This window comes from Nannospalax galili, unplaced genomic scaffold, assembly GCF_000622305.1.
Source record: "Nannospalax galili isolate Female #2095 unplaced genomic scaffold, S.galili_v1.0 scaffold636, whole genome shotgun sequence".
NCBI lineage: Eukaryota > Metazoa > Chordata > Mammalia > Rodentia > Spalacidae > Nannospalax > Nannospalax galili.
In genome coordinates, this window is record NW_008338112.1 from 1,614,221 (window position 1) to 1,641,660 (window position 27,440).

Below are 27,440 nucleotides of genomic sequence, written 5' to 3' on the forward strand. Positions count from 1 at the left end.
AGTAGTTACCTTAGCATTTACCTTGTAGAAGCAGCAGAACATAGCAATTACTATTAGCCAGCCTTAATAGCTCCTTTCAAAGCCTATGCATCTGAAAACGCTCACATCTTGCACAACAGATTCCATCTTGGCTTGTCTCCCCCAGACATGTGATTTGTCCTATTACAAACCATTAAAACTCTGATGCACTCAGAGATCTTTTGTTTGGCCTCCACATTTAGCATCGTTTTGTTCTCAAACAACGGTGATTTAGGCAAATAGTTACCCGTCTTTTTTTTTGTACTGAAGCCACATAATATGATATGATTTATTGTATTGGGGAAGAAAAAAATGTCTCCAAAATGTACTGCATTATAGTACATACACTTCTATCGAGGAAAATTGAAGATCTTTATTATTATAATTTTGCTAAATTATATTGTTTGTGAATGACTTCACTGTGTGCTTTAGAGTTCATTGGCAGATTGCAATACTTTCGACCAATTTTCTTTTATTGCCTCGTGTTTCACATCTTGTATGCATTTGTGAATATGTTATGGTTTAATAATCGCCCTTTTTTGAGTATTCTCCACATAATTAGATATGTGCTAATGGGAACTTTGCCTGAGGAATTCTCTTGAGCGTCTTAGATTTCCTGGCCTTCAATTTAGTTCTGACTCAGAATCACAGGACAGCAAAGTAGAGAGCAGGTAGCAGGTTGAACATACACTGTTCAGCACAACCTGTGGCTGCAGTGTTCCTGGGATGGTATCTTAACGTGCATTCAGGATGTGCTCGGGCTGTCTGCTGGAGGATGCAGTAGTCTCTTATGTGCTTTGGGTCCTCTGCTCATAAACCCTCTCAGTGTGGATCCTGCTCAGTCATTTCTGGAGTGTTGCTTAGATCTAGAACAGAGAAGAAAGCAGAAGTTAACACAGATGTCTTCACCAGCACAACAGAAAATCCTCGTCCCTTTCTGTGATTCAGAAAATTTAGAAAGGATTTTGCTGTGTCCCCTTTGCCAAAGGACAGACATAAGGTGATTTTGCTGTATCTCAGCAGAAGATAGGACTCTCCTCCACTGGAGGGAGGTATTCCAGGATTTCTTTCCTGGCCAGTCACATCACAACTAAACCTGTCTCTGTAATTATAGAGATGATGACAGGAGGAAAGAACTCAAATCGGTGGCTTCCAGGAGTGATAACTGCCTATGCTGTTTCTCAGCCACAAATTTACCTTCCTTTAGTCTTCCCTCCTGAAGTCACCTCAAAAATAAGAATATTTAGAACCAGTGTCAGTTCCCTGCCAAAGGCGTCAGATTGGGGGAGAAAACAAATTTACACCTTATTTTAGAACAATAGCTGGTTGTCTCCCTTAACTACAGGTGGGCACTGCAGTATTGGAGACCAAGATTTGAAGTCTTACATCTGAGCAGCACTTTCTGGATAGGAACAAAATCATCAATGAGAAATCATTGTCTAAATAACTTTTTATATAGACTTAAGCCTAATGTCTGGGAAGTGTAATCCCTTGACTCTTAAAGAAATATACCGATGACTTTATTCTTTGGTTATACTTTTCCTTTTGGGTGTTTAATTGGCCCAAATAAATCAATTTATTTTTACACTTAAGGTCATTTGAGGATCTGATTCTAACCACTCCAACAGCTCTCAAAATACCTGAAAGCAAATCCTGAATCCATCACTCTAGAGTCCTGCTTCGGAAGACAAAAGAAAAATGAGGAAGAACCCAATAGAGGGATGCTTTTGGAAGCCCTTGTCAAGAAATTCCAATGGACTCTCTTATGAACATGTGAAAATCGCCCTGGTTTGACTTATTTTAAGTTCCCTGTCTAGAACTTGTAATGTTCATTACTCTTGCATTTACCTCTTCACATCTCCTATTCAGGAGTCAAGAACTTTCTTTTTCCCCTAGAGATAAGAGTTATGCAATTTGGGTGTCTTTTAGATAGACCCACTGAAGAGGTACTCCAATTGCCTCACCCTGCATCCCTGTTCAGCATGCAAGAAGCCAGAGTGGTCTGCATCCCATTCCCTTATTGGCAGTTTGGATAACCCCTTCAGAGGAAGGTGTAATAAGAATAGGAGGTAGGAATTGGCTAAGCAGTTAGAGTGAAAAGACCCCAAAGAAAAGTAACCAGTTTCTTGGCTAAAAGTTGAAGTGTCCTTGGGCCTCTTAGCAACCTATTTGGTTCCAAAGGCCAAATACGTTGAAAGTATTTGGGAGTTTGTAGCTAATCCTTAAAAGATTTTAGGGTTACCTCTTTAGAAGGGGGAATGTTAGAGTAGGCAAAAGCCCTGTAAATATAAATCAAAGAAGAAAGAGTACATCAAATTATCAGAAAAAAATGTGATGGGGAAATATCAGAGGAGTTAGAGAGGAGGGAGTGGGCATGAATTTGATCAAAACACCTTATATGCATGTATGAAATTCAATAAACTATTTGTTTAAAAAGAAAAAAAGAAGAAAAAAGAATATTTAATATGTCTAGATAAAAATTCAGGGTAGTAATAAACCTGGAAGGGCTTATTATCCAACATCCATCTTCTCCCCTCCTGCTACTCAGAACGTCACACTGGGCTCTAGACTTCCCAGAACCATCCATGGAATATGCCAGCAGGAAGGTTTCTACTATGCTTAGAAGCACCTGGTAAGTACCCAGTGCCCACTTCACAATTTTGTTCTGTATCTTTAAAAAAAAATACACCCATAACATAAACTATGCTGTCTCAACCACTTTCATTGTATAGTTCAGAAGCATTAAGTATCGTCACATGTTGTACATTGTTTGGTAGTGAAGCAAAATGGAAAATGTGGTGGTTCCCACAAACGTGAAGCACGGACTGCTCGCTTTGCTATTTGAATATGGATGACTGCCAGACATGGCACAAACCTGTGGCCTGTGCTGTAACGTTCCCCAAGGACACATTTTATAGGGAGAAGGTAGACAGACGTTCAAGTCTGAGTTTTCTGTCTCCTTCCTCTATTACATATATTTATTAGACATTAAGTGCAACAACATTTTCTCTCCCTTTCTTTGTCTTTTACTTTCTCTTCAGTTACATAGGAATCACTGTCAACTCTTGGCTCAATCAACATATATTATTGAGCACCCACCACGTCCTTGACACCAAACCACATACTAGGAGTATGTTGATAAGTAAAACAGAAACAGCATTCTTTATAGGTACTTATGGTCTAGTGAAATGAACAGTTGCATAGCTGCATAGAGTGGTAAGGAGAAGGGAAAGCAAAAAAGATCTACTGAAGGGGGTTGTAGACAGCATCTGCTCAGACCCATTGGTTCCGGGAGGATACGGCAGAGTCATGGAAGCTGAGGTCCCCAAATCAGCAGCTGTAGAAATGGAATCATGTCTTCCTCAAGAGATGGGTGAGAAGTGTACTTCCACATCCAGCCTGTGGCACCTCAGCTTGCCAAGTGAATGCTAGCACTCCATCTTCAGGGGTACTTGTGGTGAGAATGCTCTGCACACGCAGGCAATGGAACTCAACATTCTGTCAAAAATTCAGTCTATAGTTACAGCATTTACATGGGTTTTCTAACAACAAAAACTCTCAGAATAAAGTATTCATGCTGAAATTGCACAGACTACGTTTCATGTTCAGATCCCCCAACTCAAGGAAGAAGTAGCAAGTGAGCTCATAACTTTCTAGGCCTCCCTTCCATGAACATTTCTCTACTCTATCTTGACACCCCACTTTTCACATGTCTCTGATCTGTCCACTGTGACCTTTCTGTTCTTACCATCACAGTTGCAAGTTACCTAGACTCTGATAGCCTCAGAATTAAGCTCCCATGTCCCTGCCTGCAGCATTCCCCCTCTTCTCACCCAGGGAGCACCCTCCACTCTCCTTACTACCTCCAGGACTGTCATGAAGCACAGCTTCATTTACATCAGGCTTCTCTCTTCCCACACCCTCTTACACACTCTGCATGGCTTCTTGTTTTCCTCCAACAGAACTGCAAGCCTCTGTTCTGTAAGCATAGTGCCTGGAATTTGCTCTTGTTTCCTATGTGTCCATTCTGGGTTCCAGACTACAATTATTGAAATCATTAATACTTTCTAATGGAACTCTATCTGAACCCACAGGACAGCTAGAAAGCTATGGGCACATTGTTAGATTAGTATCACCACCTATCAAATAAAGCTCATAGGAATCTTGCTTTGTTGCTAGAAGTTCCTTAGAACTCCAAATTGCCTTTTCATAGTTAAAGTAATTAAGCACCTGCTCTATTTGACCAACTATGGCCTGTGAAAGAAAATTTTCCTTGGTCAGTATACACTGGAAGTCATATTTGTGAAGGTAAGCATTAAATCTAAAATGACCATCCACCCAGTTATAGCAGACACTGTTCACAGTGGTCAGCACACTGGTGCAGTCTCCCTTCAATGCAGTTGGACCAAAAAATTAGCTTTATGATGAAAAGTCTTTTAGTTCTTTAGGTATAAAGAAAACAAACATGGTATCTAATTGTATGTGCTGTTAGAAGAATTCAAGTAGAACTACTTCTCATAGTATTGGACACAGACAAATTTGGAAAGAATATCCTCCTTTGACTGACGAGAAAGGAAGCTGCCTTCTTTCTGCTTTTTATTAATATATTTCTATTAATATCTACTTTCTGCTTTCTATTAATATATTTCTATTAATATCCACTTTCTACTAATAGTCACTGTGGGGATAATTCCAGACTTGCAAAGATCTTGACAAATTTTCATGCTGTATTATAGATACAAACTGGATGTATATGTCACAATACTTTTAACTAATTGAAAATGTGCTATAATCTTAATTAATAAATAGATAAATACTAGAAGCAGTTGAATTTGGCAGCAGCCAATTCCATTTGAGAGCCATTAGGAAAACATCCAAGACACAAAGATTTGGATGGGTTTGAATTTCACCAGCAGGAAATTACCTTTGGTTTGTAGATGTTCAACATAAACTCAAGAAATTGCACCAACTTCTTTCCATTTTTAATATAGGGAAGTCACTTTTTTCTTTATATTATGTTTAAGTTTTGCTTAATTTCACTTCATCTTAGTTTTCTTAACATTGTAATTACCAGGTATTATAATGTATTAGCAGTGAGATTTGGACAATGAGAAATAGAAACAGTTAATGCAGGTTGGGAATGATACACATCTACTATTTTAAAGATTTGCTTGCAACAACTTTTAATAAGATAAATCATTGCATATCTTTCCATTTACAGTGAAACAACTCATTAAATTCCACTGAACTAGACTCCCTGTGGTAAGAGAATTCTGGCTCCATGAAGCTGTTCTCCCTCGGCACCCTGCTGCTTATTGGTGCCAGTGTCCTAGTGCCACCCCTAACCTTGGTACCACCCAGCCACATTATTTCTCCAAAATAAGTGACTTCATTAATTTTTGTCTGTAATATTTATTCACTTTCAATAGAAAATGTCAGGACAGCAAGAAGGATTTGTTGATACTTAAAATTTTTGTAAGAATCCTTGTTATTTTCTCCGAATTAAAAAAAAGCGTAATCCTTTGAAACTTCGGGGTGCACCTATTATTTAATACAGAGCAAGGCTAAATGAGTACACTGCCTATCCTTATAATCTTATAAGACCTTCTTTTTAAAATGCCTCCTAGTTTCTGTGCTCCTGCAAATTGTATGTCTCTTTCATACATGTATTTATTGTTTTCATACATGTCTTTATTGTTTTGATGAATCAACCAAGATTCTCCAGCAAAGTTAAAATATAAATAGAGGCCTATTAATTTGGAGAAATGAAAACTACTTTCTGCACATCTTTGTGTGTGTGTGTGTGTATGTGTGTGTGCTCATGTGTGTGTGTGTGCGTGTGTGTGTGTGCTCATGTGTGTGTGTGTGTGTGTGTGTGTGTGTGTGTGTGTGTTTTAAATGACGTGGTCAAAATTCCCAACAGTTTTATTCTGGCAAGTTCTTTTAAGAGCATTGTGTAAATCTTTCTTGGATTTTTTTTTAAATTAAACTCCATTACAAACATTGAAGGTCTTATTAAATACTGTTTTGACTGCAATTAACAATTGCCATTCATCTCACCAATATTAGCATGTTTTCATGGCTTTCTACCTTGAAGAGCATTCTGGAAAAAAGTGCCACTCATCAGAGGCACCTTGTCTGGCATCCAGGTGTCATTTCTTTCCAGAATAATGACAGACTTGGTGGGAAGACTGCTGAAGAGAAGTAAGCCCTTCCCCCTCAGTTCAGAAATGCTTCAGTAAGTCATTTTTGCCTAGGGAAGAAAAATAAAGGAGGAAAAATTATTTTCTAGAGAATAGTATGTTGAAATTCATTCCTATTCTATTCCAAAAGAAGCGGTTTATCTAAACCAAATCTGGGAGTGAAGTGCTTCCCCTCCCCTTATATTGCCAGAAAGCTACTTTGGAAACATTGAGAATCCGAATAATGCTTTTTGTTTGAATTAGCAAATTACTGCTCAAATGTTTAAAATGGCATTTATATTCCATTTATGGATGCTTCGAGCAGGTAGAAGATTTTGCAAATAAACAGGGAAACAAACAGAGAATGTTACATGGACCATTTATTTTCTAATAGTTGAATCAGAGAAATGAAATTTGACTGTTGACTGTGGGTAGTGAATGTTGCCATAGCAACCTATTCCTTAGGCAAAACTGGAGGATGATCATGGTGATAAGGGTAAAAGTCAGAAAACAGACTTGTCAAGATATATCTTTGGGCAATATGAGATAATGAATATTTCATTTACGATATATAAGAAAGGGCTGTTCTGGGAGGTCAAAAGTCTTAGGTGAGTTGTGCCAAAGGGCCTTTGGTTAAGTATTTGAATGTCATGGGGTTTGGTCATTTTCATTCACACAATGATAGATCTTGCATGAGCCAGTTGTACAACATCATCCAAAGTACATGTCACTTTCTTATGTCCTAACACGTAACTCATAGCTATGTCACCACATGTGTTTGAATATTTTATACCTTCTACTTCTTGAAATCTTCACAATGATTCTACGAGGTAAGTGATATTGTGTCCATTTTGTAGAAGGGAAAACTGAGACATAAGGAAGTTTATTAACTGCCTTAAATTTATGCAGCTGATAAAAAACTAATGAGCATTAACATAAACAATAGCCTCTCAGTTATTGCCATCCAGGATGACAGAAACAGCACCATGTAGCTGAAGGGAAAATATCTGTGTATGTGAGGGAGTTCCTCAGAACTTAAAGATCATCTTAAATTGAGGGAGAATTTATTGGAGCCACCCACAGTCCCCACCCAGGGAGAAGGCAGTAGGTGACTTCTTGGTATTGAGAGCTGTTAATACAAAAAGAGTATGTGGGAGGGGCAAAGTCTGGGACTTCTGGTTTGAAGCTACAGCATCTCTTAATATCTATAAGTAGAATCTGCACACCAGTGTTGAGCAAAAAAGCCAGGATTTTTCCTGCTCTGAGTTCCTGAGTGATTAAGGCAATTTTAACCCCTTTGTGGTTTGGTTTCTGTATCTTTCAATAATGAAAATAGCTCACTGCTTTCTTGCAGAGGCATATGAAAATCAAATGATGCAATGAATGTGAAAATGGCTCATAAAGTCAATTGGACCAAACAAACATGAAAGGAGCATTACTAGAGCTAATGACCAGCAACGTTATTCTCAGATTTTCCAGGCCTTGATATTGAGTATGTGTATTTACTTATCTAGAGAGGATATGAGGCTCGAGTCTGGTTTTAAAAGGGAGGAAGTTCTAGCTGGGAGGTTATTTGGACAGAGTGTACAGAAGGAAATCTGTTTAAGATGGATTTGTAGGCTCATAATAAGAGCTAACATGTATTGACAGGTTCCTACACGCCAGGTACTGTCATAAGCACTTTCAGCTGCTTTAACTCATTTATTCTATACAAGGACTTATGTTAGGAACCATTTTTATTTTATTTTCCCACATTTATAGATGAGGACTGAGAGAAGGTAGATATAAAATAACTCAAGGTTGTGGAGCTAGTAAATTATAAATCCAGTTCTGATGCCTGGCACTGGACTCCAGAGTCAAGGCTTTTAACTGTGATAGTGTGCTGCCTCCACAGTACACATTGTTGTTATTACATCAAGTGTATAGGTGCAATGCATTAGTATGTGTATGAATTATTTTTGTTTATTTAGTTTTGTTTTAGGCATAAATGATTCGAGTGCTATGTGGGCTTTGCAGCAGGAGAACTAGAGGACATTAACAATAAAAATGCCTAGATTTTTAAATAACAGTTATTTCACAGATGAACAATTTTATGAAAGAAATAATAAAAGAGAAGCTACTAGCTGAGGTGCTTAGGTTACACCATCATCTATTCAAATGTGTAGGCATTAGCTACGGTTGCCACATGCTCCTTGGAACAAACAATGCGTATGTCAAGATGTCTGTTTTATGGGAACTTTCAATCTACATGGGGAGATATGATCTGTACTTGGTAGGAAAAGGCAGTAAACTAGGAGTTCAAATGAAATACTGAAAATCTTCAAAGGGAAATAAATATCTCTGGGGGCACCAGGGGTGGAACATAGTCATAAGTTTATTTTCACATCCTTCATTGTCCATAAACAGCAATCTTATTTGCTGCCCAATATATTTAGCTAACTTTACCTGTTGTTAATAATTGTATATGCTGGGGTTGGAGAGATGTCTCAGCAGTTAATAACACTGGGTGTTCTTTCAGAAGACCTGGGTTCGAATCTCAACACCCACATGGTAGCTAGCAACTGTTTCTAACTCCAGTTCCAGGGGATTCGATGTCCTCTTCTGTCCTCCGGGGGGAATTGCATGACACAGGTGCACTTACATACATCCAGGAAATACATGCATATGCACAAAATAAGAAATAATAAATAAAATATTTTTAAAAGTAATTGTGTATATTACTAACTTATTATGCCAATGTCTCACAAACTACTTGTTTAATTCATTATTTCTATGTAGCATATACCATATGTGTTTTGCTTTTGTGTGATCGGAATGTTCCTTTAAAATTCATATGCTGAAACAGTCATAAATGTGATGGTATTAGAAGGTGGGGCCCATTGGAAGGTGATTAGATCATAAGGGCTCTGCCCTGTTAAGTGTGACTTCGGAGAGCTGTCACCACCCTTCTATTGTATGTGGACACAGCAAGAGGGCATTACACTTAAGCCAGGAAATGGACTTTCATGAGACACCATATTTGCCAGGACCTTGATCTTGGACTTTTCAGTCACCAGGACTGGGGCAAATAAACTTCCACTGTTTACAGTATTTTGTTATGGTGTTCTGAATGGATGAGATAATATCATAAGCTAATGACTGATTTACTCTCTATATTTGATACTTCCTATGTACTCTATCCTTTTTTTAGCTCTCTGTAGTAAATTTGAATATCACAACCAGTAGCAAGCTCACATTGCAAAAAGGTTATCTGGAAGTAAGGCAAGGAGTGTTAAAAGACAGCACTGCTAAGAACGGCCACATAGCGTGAAAGAGAGGAAATGACGTGGACAATGAAAATTCAGAGATAGGAAAGCCAAGATTAATTTTTCTTTTAAATGCCATTGAAATCAGGAGAAACTTTCACATAGAGCAGACAGAGTATAGCATAAAATTATGGAAGCAACCTGAAAGCCTGCCTTCAATTTCCAGTAGGGAAGAAATTCTTCCCAGAAGATAAAATCTTTCCAGAAGCCTTGACCATGTTTTTGGAGAATAAAGGCAACAAGCAAAGAGGAGCCTATAAGAAGTGCTTGGATTTGGGGTGACTGCTACAAGGGTCCGACATCCACTGATCAGGTCTCAGCACTGAAATTTGACAGCTTTACCTGTAAATATATTCAATTCCTTGCCCATAAAATAGAATAACAATAGCAGCTGTAGACTTATAATGAAATGCATATGAGCAAGGACCTAATGAATTATAGCCATTATTTTTAGCTGTTTTTTGATAGGTATTAGTTAGAAATATTAAGATTATGAGAAAACTCACATAAACAAAAGGAGTGTTTGTCCACAGCACAAAACAAAGATGTTCACAGTATAGAATGAGAATGTGGAGGTGAGATCTAAGCTGACTGGAAAAAGGAGAGAGGGAAAGGACTGGCAGGCTGACCGTCTGAAGCTCAATCACGGGCAGCCTCACCCTAACTCTGCTACTTCTTTCATGGATTATTTCTTCTACAGGATTAGAAGAAAGATGACTAGACTCAAAACATTTATTTCTCTAACCAATAGCTATACTTTGGGGATAGTTTGCGGGTGACTTTTAAGTGATACAGACTCATGATGGATTTTTCCTTGGACAATAAGGGATTAGACAGAGGGAGCCTCAGCCATTTGGATATTATTTTATTTCTGGGAAGTCTGACAAGGATCCAGATGCAGTCCTTTGGGGGTAGCGTAAATTTTTTCATTAAAAATAATTTTTAAAAATATAGGCTATTCTATGAAATTGTCTTGTTTTCTATGATTCAAATGAAATTCTATTTTCAGAAAAATTATCAATGGTGCACACGCGTGAGGTCCTGACTTAGGATCCTCAGTACCCACATAAAAAGCTGGGCACAATGGGATGCTGTCACCCCAGTGCTGGGGGTACAAAGATAAGGGGATCCCTGGGGTCCCCTGCCAGGAAGTCTAGACAATCAATGAGCTCCAGGTTCAAGGAGACACCCTATCTCCAAAAGCAAGGTGAACAACTGAAGAGATCACATGACAGCAATCTGTGGACCCTACAGTCATGGACTGGAATCTACACACGCACCCTCACCCACATACACACATGAACACACATACACTCACAACAAATAGTATTTTTAAATCCCAAATTCTATACACAGATTAAATGTGTGCTACGTTACAGTTAAATGTGAACAAGAAGTTCTGGTGTGTTATTGTACATTAGGGGCACTACAGACAAATATAGCGTATTACATATTTCAAAAAGCTACAGAAAAGGGATGTTGAATATTTTCACCATAAAGAAATGGTAATAGCAAGTCTGTGTAAGCCATTTTGAACATTGTACAATGTATACACCATTAATATAGAAAATAAATTCCTCATTTGTGAATACTTAAGAAAATCTTAGAATCATAAACCTATTGATTCCTTTTGACTCTCAGAATGACATTTAACCTTGATTTAAGATTAATTTCCAATGTCTCCCAGCAGGCTGTATGAACCCGTTATATGTTGATTCTGGTAAACTCATGTGAAGTGGATAGATAACAACAGGATATCAAGGAAGGTGCAGTATTGTGCGACCCGAAGAACAGTCATGTTTGAGATAATGAGAAAAAATCCTAAGGCTTGGTTACTGAAGCACAATTGAATTGTAAGAAATTGGCATATTGTTACCAGACTTATAGTGCACACCAAGGACCTGCTGATGATGTAATGGAATGTTGCTTCAACGAGGATGTTGCTTTCTGAGAGAAACATGACAAAGACACAGCACAGTGTGTCAAACCAAGAAAACACTCTGTTTGCAGTTCGTATACAGGAGTGCATTTCTTCCATCTGCATCATAGGTAAGGAAATTAAAAATAAATACTTTAACTATATGCCCTCTTGTTTGCAAGAAAGAAATGTTATAGATATCCGTTCTCAATAACTTAATGATAGTCAAAAGATGAACAAGAATCACACAGTGAAGATTCTTATAGTGTTTTCTTTATACAGGAAAGTGTCTGAGACAGCGTATGTCATGTACTCTGGAATATCTGGTTAAATAAATACTACATGTTAAAACTCCTATAAATTTCAATTTCCCTTGCTTTTACAAAACGGAAAGTAGAATGACATGTACTTGTAGGAAAAGGAAGTGAATATTCTGTGTAAACAAAAATTTTCTTTAATTAAGAAATGAAAAAAAGATACGTAGATATAATTCCAGTACTGTCATTTATACCCAAGCCAATTCTAAATAGGCAAGTCATAAAGACTTGATACTGACTGCTCCTTCTAGGTTGTTGATTTTTTTTCAAAACAAAATACTAGTTGAAACAACAGTAATATGTCTTAGCATGGTAACATGGTGTGTGGGGTGGCTGGTAAGAAATGCTGCTTGATATTAAACTCCCCAGAAAAAAACTAGATAATATATGGGTACCATATCTCCTTTTAAACTTGTTATGTTTCATCAAGTTATGCATTTACACACACACACACACACACACACACACACACACACAATTTAGAGGCAAAAGGTGCAGCAAGGCTTGTCACGAAGCGGTGTTCTCCTGAACACCACTGCATATTTCCTACTCTGTCTTTAATTAATGTTGATCTTTTAAACCATTTCATTTCTCGGTATTTGAGTACATAAAAATGTAGGGTATTTTTCAGCTACCACCTCCTTCATAAATTATGCATTTACATTTACACACACACACACACACACACACACACACACAATTTAGAGGCAAAAGGTGCAGCAAGGCTTGTCACGAAGCGGTGTTCTCCTGAACACCACTGCATATTTCCTACTCTGTCTTTAATTAATGTTGATCTTTTAAACCATTTCATTTCTCGGTATTTGAGTACATAAAAATGTAGGGTATTTTTCAGCTACCACCTCCTTCATAAATATATATACTTCAAGAGAGTTCTACTTTTTAAAAAGAACCTTTGCACTTCAGAGAAGATAACAGACTCACAGAAAAATTGTAAAGATGTAACCATGCTGTAAGGAACGTAGGTATTTTAAAGAGAGATATTTGTAACTCTCCCTTTAACAATCAGATTATTGAAACAATGGTCCCCAAGAAATTGGAAATTCACCAAAAGTCTTATCCTGAGTTGTCTTCCTATCTGAAGATTAAGGAAGCTCGCTTGCTCTGTCTTGGATTTAAGGGTAATTAACTGTTGAAAGCTCTGTGTAGAAGCAGTTGGCTGTTGTTTGGGGGTTTTCCATACAGCAATCTCTAACAAACATCCCAGGGTCAGTCAATATTTAATGTTCTTTCCTCTTGAATAGTTGGACTATTTAGAGTCTTTGATAAAGATTCTTCTAATCTCTTACCTGAAGGGAAGAAGAACTCAGGCTGCTCAGACCCTATTTTACAGTGTGGTCCTTCAGTCTAGTGACACTGTATTTTATATTCTGCAAAGATTAAAACTGCTGAGGTGATAAAGGAGGTATTTTCTAGCTGTATAGGAAGGCAGAGTGAATCTGAGGATCTAACTCCCTTTTCAAAGACTTTCAGGTATCATTTAGTTTTCAATCCCAAAACCCCCATCCACCTATGCTGCAGAGCTTGGCGGTAGCATTCATTTGCTTCCCTTGAGAGTTCTTGCTACCAGTACAGGATTTGCTTTCTAGTCCATGTGCTTTTCCATTTTTAAAATGCATTACAATTTTTGACTCTTATTTTCTTTGTCCTTGTTAGGCTACCTTAAAGCAAAATGCTTTATTGTTGTTTTACTCACATTTGGCCAAGAAATGGACCCTCAGGCACATGTACAACCCATCATCTTAAGAAATGTAGCCCTGCTGTTAACCTAGTTGGAGCAAATGTATCAGAAAGGGGGAAAATTATACATTCATAGATGTTTTCTCTTCTTTGGAAAGAAATTATGGCAGAAATTAGAAGCAACTGCATAATTTTTAATGATCTTAAGTTTGGACAAGATCTCTAAGTCGGCAATTCTAAATCCATAGTGAAAGAGAATAAATGCCTACTTTTTAATGCCCTTACATATGGATATGATCTAGGCCATGTCTGAGTAGTCAATTCTAAGTCCACAAACCTTTCCGAACTGTTTAAATTCCAGCTTATCTCAGTGTTACGAGTCATTAACCAAAGAGAGAAAAGTAGTTGCACTGTTCCCCAAAACGACACTGAATGTGTACTGGAAAGCACCTTTTTTCCTTAAGGAGGAACAGTTAAGACTACAGGAAGCTTATCTTGGCACATTCAGAAAAAAGCCTTTAATACAATGGCTGAATAAACATATTGGCTAGTTATGATTCTAATTAACAAAGATTCTGATATGACATTAAGGAAAATAGATACACTGGAAAAAATAAGTTTAGAAAGAACTATTTCTTTAGAAATGAAACATTTTCACCACATGGATGTGAGCACTCTCTCACTGATCCAAGCTTGTGTTGGTATGAGTGGTGTAACTGCTACTCTTTTGGACAATCACCCCTTGGAATACTTCTGGGATATTTCCATGAACTCTCACATTTTCAGCATTATTAAAGTATGTGCTTGTTTATGACACAAAGTCCAAATTAACTCTAGTATTAAGACAAGTGATGTTCACATTGTTCCTTTTTTATAATCAAAATAATACATAGCAATGGAAGGAAGGAGAGTAGCCTTCAGTGTCTGGATTGAAGATCCTTCTTTCCAGGATGTTATTTATTATTCTTAAAAACATGGAAGCACGGCCATCTTAAGATAATTACACTACACTGTAAACATCTGTTCCTGGGAGAGCTATAGGTAAGAACTGAAATAGAAACAGCTTCATGAAAGGGCAATTTTGGAGGAGTTCCCAAAATGCTTATGTCCTTTAACTTTTTTGTTGTTTTCTTTGCCTTGGGTGAGAACCATTCTAAATGCATCCTTCAAACGAGATCGTACTCTTTGTTACAGAAATGATATCAGAGAACTCTTCCTAATGTCTGAAGTGCATACCTGTCTGTTGACAGTCTTCTACAGAAAAGAAACTTAAAAACGGAGAGGGTAATAATAAATTATATGGCAGGCATCAGATTAAGGTTCTTTCTTGGAAATCAAAATTCCAATGAGCTGATGATTTAGGTTGAAGAAATCAGGACTCACACTGCTCTGGCAGATCACATTAGTGTTAGAAGCTTTAAGCCCAAATGACCACCAAAGTATACAGTAAATCGAGTTTTTTATTGTTTGGTTTTTAGTGGTAGTGAAGAAAAATCTTAAATTGTCGCAAAGACTGGTTTCAGAGACGGGGTCCAAGGTACAAAGCAAACAGCTGCCAAACTCAGGAGTACCTTCTATTAAAGGAAATCCTTTGAAGAAACATTTAGATATTTCCAAGGCCACCGGTTGCGTCATTCTACTCATTGACTTTTCCCAGCAGAGGCCTCAGACATTGGGAACAATGACACACTCTCTTGTGAACATGACAAAATCATTGTTTAAAATACCAAGTCTTCCGTGCCTTGTTGCATGACAACAGTAACGGGAACAACTTCTGCTTATTTTTCCCCTCTAGCAGCTCTGCCTCTGTGGTCAGCGTGCTAGGCTGAAGGTCTGAGAAAGCTGTAAAACATCACTTCTGCTGTACTCAATGGACATTTTCTCTCCAGCCCTTTTAAAAAAAGTATTATTTTTATTTTATGTGTATGTATATATTGCCTGCACGTAGGTAATTGCACCTGGGTTGTGCAATGCTGGCAGAGGACAGAAGAGGCTGTCAGATCCCTTGGAACTGGAGTTACATACAGTTGTTAGCTGCCATGTGGGTGCTGGAATTCAAACCCTGGTCTTTTGCAAGATCAGCCAGTGTTCTTAACCACTGAGCCATCTCTCCAGCCCAGCTCTACTCATTTTCCAAAATAAGTTACATTCATCTCTCAAAGAGCATATGAGACGGGAGATGCTTATGCCTATCTCTGACACATTCTCTAAATCATAAAACATCCAACTCCTAATGGATGACAAACTAAAAGAAAGTAGAAAAACATTTACCTATAAGGGTTGCTCATGCTGCAAGTAAAGTAACCTGGGGTTAAAGAAAACAGTGGGTTTTAAGTAGAATAAATTTTGATGTTGTTTGCATACCAGAAATAACTGGTAAGACCCTATTACTAAAGACATCACATGATGTGAGCACAGGAAAGAGAGAAATCAAGCTGGGACTAAGCTGGAAACTCCCTGCCACCAGATGGCTGGTGATCATAGAACCAGGAAGTATTATGCAGAATCACTAGTGGAGAATAGTCCCAAGAGTTCTGCTTAATGATGAACCCCATATACTACACTATTGACATGCCAAACAAGATGTGCCTGCTGATACAATAGTGGCTCAACTAGTATATGTACAACCAACAAATTTTCAATTGGATTTAAGGCTGGCTCCTCAGGGGCCTTACACATCTAGTACTGTAGTATACATCTACTGCAAGCCAAGCTAACCACCAATAACAGCAGATGTTATAGGTACCAGTGAGGAAGCCACTGCAATTGTTTTGTTGGATGGTTGTGATAAATCTGCTAAGGTCTCTTCCAAACATTTATGTTTACACCCATTTTATTTGTCTTTATAAGAGGAGGAACACCACTGAGATGGAACAACAGCCACATCTTGGAAACAAATGATGAAAAGACCCAAGAGTTCAGCATCTCGCTACAGTAGAGGGGTGATCATCCTATATCTATGTCACCCCCTCCAAGGCTCAGGGACTCTTGAGGGAGAAGATGTCAGAAAGAATGTAAGAGCTGGAGGAAGGGATGGAGAGTTACATAAAATGATCCTCTAACTGATAAGCTAGACTGGCAAGTTGTGGACAGAAGCTTCCTTCCCAAGCTTGCTTGTACCTGCTTGCTTAGGATTATAAACTTGATTGTAGACCTTCTGCAAGAAAAGGGGGCCAGGGAGAGTCAGTCACCCCTCCCACCCAATCAGTTGGCCCTAGCTGCATGAGGGGGAGGGACTAAGGGTATATAAGCGAATAACGCTGCATTTTGTTTCTTATGAAGCAGTGTCTTCCTATGTGACTAGGTTGGCCTCTAACTCGCAGTCCTCCTGCCTCCAGGTCCCAAGGGCTGAAGTCACAGCAATACTGCACCATATCCATATATTTCAGTTATTTTCACACATATTTTGAGGTAGGCATGAAGCCTATTTTTTTCTACCATATAGGAATTCACATTTATCTGGCACATTTATTGAAAAGACAGTCCTGTCCTCCTTGAATTTCATTTGGCGTCTTTTTCATAAATCAAGGTGCCACAGAAATTTGGATCTGTTTCTGAATTCTCTATTTTGCTTCACTGACAGTTTTATTTATTCTTGTACTTGAATCTTGTCCTGATTGCTGCAGCATATATCATCTTAATATTTGGAATTATGAATATACCATTTTTATTCTTCAAGATTATTCTGGTTACTATATTTCTATTGTACATTATTACAAATTTTAAAGTTAGATAATCAATTTTATCACAAATTATTTCTTTGAATATTATTAGGAAGATGATTTTCTATGATACAGGAGACAGAATTTTTCTTGCATCTAAGTAATTCTTTTTTTATTTTTTGTTATTTATTCCAGAAGTCTTACTGAGTAACAGTAATTTGGATCAAGTCTTGTTAAACAAGTTAAACCAGAACTGGGTTTTCCTAGACCCTAAAAAAACAAAATCAAAACCCAGTTCTTATTTTTCAAGATCTGATAAAGTAATTTGAATTATGCCTTCTAAGTTAACAGCTCACACTCTAATCCTTTTTTCTATTATGCAAGAGTTCTGCCCTGGAAGGTAAGACAATCCTAGACTTTTTATTTTGCTTAATAAACATTCAAACTCTAGATAACTTGAAATCATCAGTCCAAATATGTCTAAAGCATATAAACATATATTCTCACAGTTTAGTAATATTTACACATTTTAAATTTGTTTTCATACAGCATTATTGGAAGACAATAAAACAATTTATAGGCATAAAATTTTTAGTTACTTTAATATTTTGAGTTTAAAACCATATTGACAAAAGTCATCCAGGTAGGAAATTTTGCTTAAACAAAATTCCTTCAAATAAGAGACACTATGTTCCTAAACACTTCAGATTAATTAACTCACAAGTATTTGTCCCTGCTCCATTCTGCAGGCTCCATCTTTCTTTGCTAATTTATTTTTTTTTAACTGATACACAAACACAAAAAAGTACTGACTTTTTAAAATACAAATATAAATTCTAATTCAATACAAATACAATTAAAAACACATGGTGTTTCAATTCATGAATGCATTGTATAGCATTTAAGCCAGTTTAAATACATTTTCTGAAACTTCTCTATGGTAAAGTCTTAAAATACTTCCTTCCAGATTTTTAAATGTACAGTATATTATTGAAAAGCAACAATGATGTCATCTCTAATTTTATGTTTTATTTGTTGCTCAACAGCTCTACTACCACATTTCTAAAATACTAGGTACCCGTTTGAAAAAGAAACATTATCCTTAAGTGTTGCCCCTCTTGTGGGGCGGTCCTGGAGAAGAGACTTGACCTTCCTTGTCCACGCCTCTCCCCATCATTGCAAAGAGCCTACAGTGTCAGTAAGTAGGTGTCATTGGGTGAGTAGGCTAAACAGTGTGGGAGTCAACATACCGCAGGAAATCCTTGTTCCAACCAAAGGGAAAGTTTGTTTACCTAGGATGAGGAAGAGCTGAAGATGGGGAGGAAGGGAAGAAAGTGATCAGCTCCCAGCTTCCTTAGGCTTAACAACATACACACTGAAGATGTTTCCAGTCTAACTTAAAGGCAAGGAATTAGTCAGATGTGATGGTAATGTGATCTTGAAATCCTAGTATTTGGAAGGCTGAGGTAGGAGGGTTTGAATTTAGGCTGGATAGCAAAAAACTGTGTGTAACAAAAAGAGTCAAGAAAAGAACTTTTTTTTTTTTTGAAAATTTATAAATCCTCACCTTTAAGTGTACAAAATAAACAAAATCGTCTAAAGCTAATGAATAGTCATGAAAATCTATTGCTTTTAAAGGACTTCTTAAAATTATTTATTTAATAACCACATGATTAGAAGAAGCATGTCAATACAGCATTAACATATTCAACAACAATTTCCAGAGCAAAGATACATCTCTGTAAAATTTAGGTTCACAGTTGAATTAATACAGTAATACAATATTGAACTCAGTATAAAGCCCATAGGACATAAAATTGAATGAGGTTTTAACCTTTAAAAAAGATCTCCATTTCATTTTAAAATATACTGTTTCATACAGAAAAACTCATTTTTAATGCTACTAACACTTAGATGTTTGCACATGCATCTCTAATCTCTATGTATCTGATTATTACTAGTCACAATCAGTTACACTTGGATCCTTGGCACCTGCGTGTGGATATAAAGTCATCAGGTAGATTTCAATGGTAATTTTTTTCACCTCTACTAATTAACAAGAGGCAAAATTTTATGCTTCTTCCTCAAATATAGCTCATTTTTTATTTGTTGATTTTTTTTGTGTGTATTTCATATGGAACATCCCAAACAATCTTACTCGTCTATATACCCACATCCCAAATGGCACCCTCCTATAGCCTCCCCACCCCACACTGGAGCCCATATATTCTGTGATCCCTGTTACTGTCCACTATTGTTGTCAGCACCCCCAGCCTTTCCCCAGTGCTTGTCCATCCATTGAATCTAATCAGCCTATCTAGAGTTCCTTGGTTTAGGAAGATCAGCTGTTCCTTATCTAGCAGCAATCAGTTGCCAATATTCCTTTAGATAAGGTTGAGGTCTACTGTTCATTTTCCCAATTCTCTGCTGGGTTACTGTCTGGGACTCTTTTGGGCCACCCTGGCCAACAACTCAAAGCAAGGTATCTCCGGTCTGGTATTGTTTCTTGTTATGTAGCCTTTAGCTATACACATGGATTCAAAGAATTATATTGACCCCTTTAATCTTTGGTTATACTTTACTTTTGGGTATTTATACAGTTGGTCCAGATAAGCCAATTTACTTTTACTCTTAAGGCTGTTTAAGGATCTATTTCTCAGGGGCCACATGGGCTTGGGAGGATCTCCTAGCACCTTTCTTTTACCAGTTCCATCTATGTGAAGATAAGTCAAAGGTCCTGCTCAATCATGGCTGGCTTCACTTGGAAGCATGGAAGAAATGTTTTCTCTTTGTTGACCCTCCTCTTTGCAGACTGGACACTGGTTCAAGTACATTTGATGGGGTTTCCATGGCCTCCTTGATCAAGAGGACAGGTGATACACCACAGTTACAGGACATTTTGAGGTATGCTCATAGTCCCCTGGAACTTAGTCAACCTAGGAGGGCAAGGAGTGAAAACTGTCCTTTATATCTCTCTGACCAAATTAGTATAGGCCTCAAAGTATATATTAAATATCCAAGAAGGTTTGTTTCACTAGTCTGGTGCTTTTAATTACCATGGGCTATGTAGATAAAGTTTGGGCAAAGACCAAACATTCTCAGATAAACCTTGCATAGATACAGATTATATTCCTTGAGGTATGTATAATTTGTCAGTAGGTTGTTCAGCTAATGTGCTTCCCTCTGCTTTTTTTTTTTTTTTTTTTTAACTAGCTAAGAATTTTTTTTCTCTCCCTTTGTCTAACCTTTCCACCATGGTTTCCCCATTTAAAGTGCCCCCATATTTCCCATTTCTCCCTTAATAATGCCCTTCTCTTATGGTCTCACCTCTCTTGAGCTCCTTTCCCTTTATTCCCAATTTTCCTGGTATAGCCCATCTTCCTGCCTCCCCTTAAAATAACCTCATTTTTATCCATATCTCCCTTTGTAATGCCTGTTTCCTACTGCTATTCTCTTTCAGATTCTTTCTTTTCCTTTGCCTCCCTGGATCCTTTTCATTATCCTGTGTGCTGGATAGCTTTAGTGTCAACTTGACACACCTGGGTTGAGGGAGCCTCAATTGGGGAATTTCCTCCATTGGACTGGCCTGTGGCCATGTCTGTAGGGCATTTTCTTGATTGTTGAGTGATGTGGGAGGTGCCACCCCCAGGCAGGTGCTCCTGTGTTGCATAAGAAAGCAGGCTGAGCAGGGGGCAGGGGAGCAAGCCAGTAAGCAGCATTCCTCCATGGCATGTGCTCCAGCTCCAGCTTCCAGGTTCCTGCCCTGAGTTCCTGCCTTGGGCTCCCTGATGAACTGCAATCTTGGAGATATAATGAGTAAACCTTTTCCTCCCCAAGTTGGTATTGGTCAGAGTGTTTTGTCACAGCAATGGATAACAAACTAGGACATCCTGGTTCCTGTAGTTATGTACGGACACATACTCACTTAAAAGGATTTGGTGCTAGGATCCACATATGAGGGAGAACATACATCTTTTTTTTGTTTTTTCTGAGTCTGTGTTACTTCACTTAGTATAAGAGTTTCTATTCCATCCATTTACCTGCAAATTTCATGATTTCATCTTTCTTTACTGCTGAGTAAAACTCCATCGTATAATTGAATCACATTTTCATTATCCACTTGTCAGTGAGGGACACTTAGGTTGCTTCCATCTCTTAGCTATTGTGAAAAATGCAGCAACAAACATGGATGTACATACAAATCTCTCTGTAATAGGTTGAGTTCTTTGGGTATATGCCAAGAAGTCATATAACTGGGTCAAATGGTAGGTTCATTTATAGTTTTTTAAGAGTTCTCCACACTGCTTTCCATAGGGGTTGAACAAGTTTGCAATCCCACAAGCAGTGGATGAGTGTTCCCCTTTCCCCAGATCCTCTCCAACATTTGGTTTCATTTGTTCTCTTGAACAGTCTGACTGGGGTAAGATGAGATCTTAAAATGGTTTTAATTTGCATTTCCCTAATTACTAATAATGTTGAACTCCTTTTAAAATTCTTCTTAGCCATCTTTATTTCTTCTTTTGAGAACTCTCTGTTCAGCTCCTTAGCCCATCTTTTAATTGGGTTACTTCCTTTCTTGATTCTTTGTTTTTGAGTTCCTTATATATTCTGGATGTTAAACCTCTGTCAGAGGTGTAGCTGGTGAAGATTTTCCCCCATTCTGTGGGTTTCTCTTCACTTTCTTGGTTGTTTCTTTTGATGTAGAGAAGCTTTGTAGTTTAATAAGGTCCCATATTTTTATTCTTGACCTTGTTTCCTGAGCAATTGATGTCCAGTTTAGAAAATCCTTTCCTACACCTATATCTTGTAGGTTATTGCCAATGTTTTCTTTTAACAATTTCAGAGTTTCAAGCTTCACGTTGAAGTCTTTGATTCATTTGGAGTTGACTTTTGTGCAAGGTGAAAGAGAGGGGTTTAGTTCTATTCTTCTACAGGTGGAGATCCAGTTTTGCCAGTACCATGTGCTGAACATGCTGTCTTTCCTCCAGTGAATGTTCTTGGCATCTTTGTCAAATATCAGGTGGCTGAAATTGCATGTACTCATATTTGGGTCTTCAATTTTGTTCCAGTGATCTATGGATCTATTTTTGTGCTGGCACCATATTGTTTTATGACTATAGCTCTGTAATACAGTTTAAAATCTGGTATAGTCGTTTCCCCAGCATTGCTCTTAGTGCTCAGGGTTGCTTTGGCTATCTGAGATCTTTTGTGGTTCCATAAGAATCTTAGGATGGTTTTTCCCATTCTGTGAAGAATGTCATGCGGCCTTTGATTGGTATTACATTGAATCCATAAATAGTTTTTGGTAGAACGGTCATTTTCACAATATTAATTCTTCCAAACTGTGAGGATGGGAGGTCCTTCCATTTTCTGTTGTCTTCCTCAATCTCTTTCTTTAAAGATTTTAAATTTTTGTTGTAGAGGTCTGTAATCTTTGATCAGATTTATTCTGAGATATTTTCTTTTTTTTGCAGCTTTCATGAAAGGGAGTGTTTCCATGTACTCTTTCTCTGATTGCTTGTTATTAGTATATAGAAAGTTATAGACTTCTGTAGATTAATTTTGTAACCTGCTACTTTACTAAACATGTTAATAATTTCTAAGCATTTTCTGGTGGAATTTTTGGCATATCTTAGATATAATATCATAGTGTCTACAAAAAGGGATAATTTGATCTCTTCTTTTCCAATTATTACTCCTTTAATTTCCTTCTCTTTTCTTATTCCTCTTGCAAGAGTTTCAAGCACTATGTCAAAAAAGAGTGGAGACTGGGGCTGGAAAGATGGCTCCATGGTTAAGAATATGGTTGTTCTTGCAGAAGTCCTGGGTTCGAATCTCAGCACCCATATGGCAGCTAACAACTGCCCGAAACTCCAGTTCCATGGGATCTGACATCCTCTTCTGACCTCTGCAGGCATTGCATGACATGGCTGCACTTACCAACATGCAAGCAATACATGTATACACATAAAATAAAAATAATAAATGAAAATTTTTTTTAAAGTTAAAAAAATGAGTGGAGATAGTGGACAGCCTTGTCTGGTTCCTGATTTCAATGGGAATGTTTCCAGTTTTTCTCCATTTAGAATGATGTTGGCCGTGGGTTTGTTGTATATGGTTTAATTATGTTGAGGTGTGTTCCCTCCAGTCCAATTCCCTCTAGGACTTTGAACATATATGTGTGTTGAATTTCGTCAAAGGCCTTCTCTGCATCTATTGAGATGACCCTGTGGTTCTTGTCTTTGAGTCATTAAGGATACGTGTCTATAGTTTTCTTTTTTGGTTGTATCTATACCTGGCTTTGGTATTAGAGTGATGCTGGCTTCAAAGAAGGAATTTGGAAGTTCTCCCTCCATTTTTATCTTTCTGAATAAATTAAATAGTATTGGATGTAGATCTTCTTTAAATGTCTGATAGAATTCTGCTGTAATCCATCTGGGCCTGGGCTTTTTTGTCGGGAGGTTTTATATTACTGTTTCAATTTCCTTATGTGTTATGAGCCTGTTTAAGCTGTTAATCTCTTCTTGGTTTAGTTTTGGTAGTTCCCATGCCTTTAGACATCCATCCATTTCTTTTAGGTTTTCAAATTCAGTAGCATATAGGTTTTTAAAGCATTCCCTTCTAATGTTCTGTATCTTTCTGGTGCCTGTTGTGATGTTTCCCCTTTCATCTCTGATTTTGTTGATTTGGAGGTGCTCTTTCTTTCTTTTGGTTAACTGGGCTAGTGGTCTTTCAAACTTGTTTGTCTTCTCAAAGAACCAGCTCTTGGATTTGTTAATTCTTTGTATTGTTTTCTTTGTTTCTATTTCATTAATGTATGCTCTAATTTTTGTTATTTCTTTTTGTTGCCTGGGTTTGCTTCATTTGCTGTTGCTTTTCAAGTGTCTTGAGTTTCAATATTGTCATTTATTTGTGTTCTTTCTGATTTTTTAATGTAGGCACATAGAGCTATCAACTTCCATCTAAGGAGAGCTTTCAACATGTCCCAGAGTTTGTGTTGTGTTGCATTGTCCTTTTCATTTAATTCCAAGAATACTTTTATTTCTTTATTTCTCCTTTGACCCATTCATCATTCAGGAGTGTAATGTTAATCTCCATATGTTCATGTGGTTTCTTCCAGTGTTAATTTTAAACTTTGTTGCATTATGGTCTGATAGAATGCATGGAATTATTTCAATATTTTTGTATTTGCTGAGGTTTGGTTTGTGCCCCAGTATATGGTCAATTTTGGAGAAAGTTCATGGGGCACTGAATAGAAAGTATATTCTTTGGTGCTTGGGTGGAGTATTTGGTAGATGTATATTAGGCCCATTTGATGTATGATATTATTTAATCCTCTCTGTTAATTCTCTGTCCCGTTGACCTATCTAATGGAGACAATGGGGTGTTGAAGTCACCTACAATTGAGTTGGGATTAATCTGGGTCTTAAAGACCTGAAGTACTATTTTTATAAAGTTTTTGCACCAGAGTTTGGTGAATATTTGTTCATGATTATAATATCATCTTGGTCTATTTTTCCTTTGATCACAATGAGGTGGTCCATTTTATTTCTTCTGATTAGTTTTAGTTTAAAGTTTATTTTATCAGATGTTAGAATTGCAATGCCTGCTTTTTTTCTTAGTACCATCCACTTGGTGTATTTTTTTCCATCCTTTCACCTTAAGGTAGTGCCTGTCCTTGAAAGTGAGACGAGTTTCTTACAGACAACAAAAAGATGGGTTTTGTTTCTTAATCTAGTCTACTAGTCTATGTCTTTTGGCTGGGGAATTCAGTCCATTGATATTTAAAGTTATTAATTAAAGATGTATTGATTCCTGTCATTTTTCTTCCTGTTCACGTTCTTGGTATAGCTGTGCATTTACAGTTACACCTTCATTGAGTTTCTTTCTGTAACCCCTTGGGTACAGTTGCTCCTTTCTTCACCTCTGAAGGGCTGGTTTTGTGGACATGAATTCGTTCAGCCTATTTATGTCATGGAAGGTTTTTATTTTCCCTTTGACTATAACAGACATTTTGGATGGGTATAGTAATCTGGGTTGGCATCTGTGATCATTTAGAACTGAAAATACTTTGGTTCAGGCTCTTCTGGCTTTCACAGTTTGCACCGAATAGCCAGCTGTAATTCTGATGGGTTTTCCTTTATATGTGACTTGTTTTTCTTTTGCAGCTTTCAGTATTCTCTGTTTATTCTGTACATTTATTGTTTTTACTATGATGTGCCATGGAGAGTTTCTTTTCTGGTCCTGCCTATTTGGTGTTCTATATGCTTCTTGTATTTGTATGGGCATGTCTTTCTTTAGTTTCTGATTCTTGTGTGAGACTCAAGCTTTCCTTTGTTGAGTTTAGATCTGCTTCCTTTTGTAAACTTTATGTGCCTTTGTGGTTTACTTGAGCATGAAAAGCTGGTTGGTCGTAGGCCCCAGGTTCTCTCTTTTGATTTTATATTGGAGTGGCCTAATTGCTTTCTTCTTCAGAAGTCCCCACAGAAGCTCAAGTCAGTGTAGGCTCAGATGCTCTCAGGCTTTTTCCTATGGTCTGAATTACTCCAGGAAAGATACTGCCCAGGAAACTGGTGGCTGTGCCACCCAGGGACACAAAGGGAGATGGGAGCCAAAAGAGGCCCCAAGGGCTCCTTGGGACTACTGGGAGGAATTGGGTTGGTCTGGATGCAAAGAATCATGAAGCAGTGGGGATTCTGGGCCAAGAGGCCAGTCTAGGAGTCTGGGGTGCCAAGATAATAAATGGGCCAGTACCCAGACTAGGAGGAGAGATGGGGTGGGGGAGCTGGGAGGGTAAATGAGGCCAGGGAGTCAAGGTGCAGTGGGTGCTATGGAACTTACCCAGGAAAGATGCTGGCACCATGAAGCTGGTAAGTGTGCCACCCAGGCATGCAAAGGATGGAAGGAAAGAACTTTTAATTGAAACCCAATAGCAAAACAAATTTTTCTATACCTGTATTCCACATTCCAAAATCTTAGTATTGTAGAAAAATTACAGTTCTCAAAGGCCTCAAATGGCAAAATGCCAAAATCACTCAGTGATCATAAAAACATAAAGCATTAGAGAATATCCAGATACCAAAGACTAAAGAGTAGTCAAGCATGTGAAACAGAAAAACAAGTTTTCAAATTTCCTTAACTGAATATTAAAATTCAGTCCCCCCAAAGGGGGATTTGAAACTAAATTTTATCTGTAGGAAATAACCTGAAATGTCATTCTTGATCCTGTTTTGGTTATATCAAGTTTCAGTCAGGAACACAGAGGACAAGAGTACAGTGTGACGGGAAGACAAAATATGCTGAGAATCAGCTACAATATGTTGAAAATGAGGTAAACAGCAAAGTCAGAGTTCCATTCCTGTGTCCTAAAGACACAAAGCTTTACTCAGGCTTTGGGTATAAAACTGGCAAAAATTAGTGCTCACTAGTTAAAATTCTTCAATATAGAGTCTTGGCACAATAACGCCATATTATAACTGTAAGAGTGAAACCACTGAGGACAAGTCAGCCTTTGGGTTGCAACAGCAAGAGGTTTATTTAGTACACAGGTACCTGTGGGCACAAAGTCTCCTCAGAGGACTTGCGCGCCCCCATGCTGGGTTTTGGCACTTTTATAGAGCAGAAGCGGGGTACAGAAGCAGAAGCATGGTTATTGGCCCATTCAAACGAGTATAAAGCATGAGGAAGTTAAGTTGCTAAATTCTGGGTGGGTGACTTATGGTACAGATGTTATTTCCTGATTTCCTGGTATCGAGCCCCGGGGATTGCCAGATGCAGATGGCTTGACCACTACGTCCTGTTTTTCTGATAAGCTAGTTTCTCAATGCTTGACCTCTTGTCAGGCATTCCTATCAGGTGGCCTCATGGCGCCTAGGTTTTTCATTCCTCCCTTTTTCTTGGCCATATGAGTGGAATCTTTCACTCATCATAACATATCTGGGTCCTGAGTTCTCAATGCCTGGTACTGACTGGTGAGGACTAGTGCCTGTACTACAGACAGCCGATCCTTAACGAATTGGACTAGCCGATTAAGTATGCAAGGCCCCAAGGTTAAGATTAAAAACAGGAGGACTAGAGGACCTGCTAAGGAAGATATCAGAGTGGTAAACCAGGGGGACTGATCGTATAGACCCTCAAACCAACCTTTCTTGGATTCAAAGTTATGTTTTTTTTTCTTCTAGTCTTTCTTTTAGTTTATCTAGAGTCTGAGTCACCACTCCTGTTTGGTCCGCATAGAAACAGCATTCTTCCTTTAGGGCTGCACATAGACCTCCTTGTTTTAGAAACAATAAGTCTAGTCCCCTCCTGCAGCACTACCTCAGAGAGAGAAGTCAGGGAGT